This window comes from Vulpes vulpes, chromosome 10, assembly GCF_048418805.1.
Source record: "Vulpes vulpes isolate BD-2025 chromosome 10, VulVul3, whole genome shotgun sequence".
NCBI lineage: Eukaryota > Metazoa > Chordata > Mammalia > Carnivora > Canidae > Vulpes > Vulpes vulpes.
Window position 1 is genome coordinate 7699039 of NC_132789.1, and position 1398 is coordinate 7700436.

The window sequence follows — 1398 nt, forward strand, 5'->3', positions numbered from 1 at the left end:
CTGGGATTGAGCCCCATGTTGGGCTTCCTGCTCAGCAGCAGGGAGAATGCTTCTCTCTTCCTTCTGTGCTCTCTATATATCTCAAATAAGTAAAATATTTTAAAATTTCTTTTAAAAAAGATTACATATAGGGACACTTGGGTGGCTCAGCGGTTGGGCATCTGCCTTTGGCTCAGGGTGTGATCCTGGAGTCCCAGGATTGAGTCCCATGTGGGGCTCCCTGCATGGAGCCTGCTTCTCTTTGCCTGTGTCTCTGCCTCTCTCCTGTGTCTTTCATGAATAAATAAAATCTTTTTAAAAAGATTATATATATTATATATACAGATATATAATATATGTGTGTGTGTGTGTGTGTGTGTGTGTGTGTGTGTGTGTAGCAGTGCTATACCACATGAAACAGGAATAAGGCTGGGAAAACAGGAAACAGGAAAATGGGTTGTAAAGTGTATATGGAGATTCGAGTTTTAAACAGGGTGGTCCAGAGGCTCCTGGCTGGCTCAACTGGTAAAGCATGTGACTCCTGATAGCAGTGTCCAGTTCAGGCCCCACCGTTGGGTGTAGAGATTACTTAAAAGTGGTGGGAGGGAAAGGTGGTCCAGAAACTCCTTACTGAGATGACGTTTGAACAAAACCTTGAAGAGGAAGGGATGATCTAGACTGCTATCTGTAGGAAGAGATGAAGATGTCCTGCCAGAAGGCCCAGAAAAGACAAAGGCCCTGAGGCAGGAACGTGCCCAGCATTTTCCAGGAACAGCGAGGAAGCAGATGGTGGCTGGAGCAGACTGAGACTGGTTGCCACAAGTAGGGGACAGGGTCCCAGAGGAACGGGGAGGGGGAGGGTGGCCCGATGAAGGGGAACTTTGAAGGCCACCGCAGGGACTGTAGCTTTTACTCAGAGTGACCAGGGCAGCCGATGTAAGGATGTGACTCTTGAAGAGCGAGGAAAGACCTAGGCTGACTTGTGTCTATGTAAAACACACGCATCCCCAAGGGTGGCGGGTCTGCGCCGCCTCTCTGATTCTTAAGGGTGTCTAGTACACCCCCCTCAAGACTAAGGACTGGTGTGATGCTGGTTTGCCTCTCAGATTTTACCGCTTTGTCTTGAAACATGGCAGAAAAGCCTTTAATCCTGCCCTGTCCGCTAGGGCGCTGTACTGGCCCCGGAGAGCCCCAGATGGGGGCGCAGTAGCCTCCTCGGCACACAGGGCCACGCTCCGCGGATACCGGCCCTTCGGGCTCGCCCGGCCCCCTGCCGGCCCCCGGGCCGAGGTGCCCCGCCGCACTGGGGCTCCACCAGCCCTACGACGCCTCCCCGCCTCCGCCGATCAGCGCCCCGCCGGCCGCAAGCGCGCGCTCTCCGCGGGAAGGGGCGGGGCTTCGCCTGGGCCCCGCGTTGCC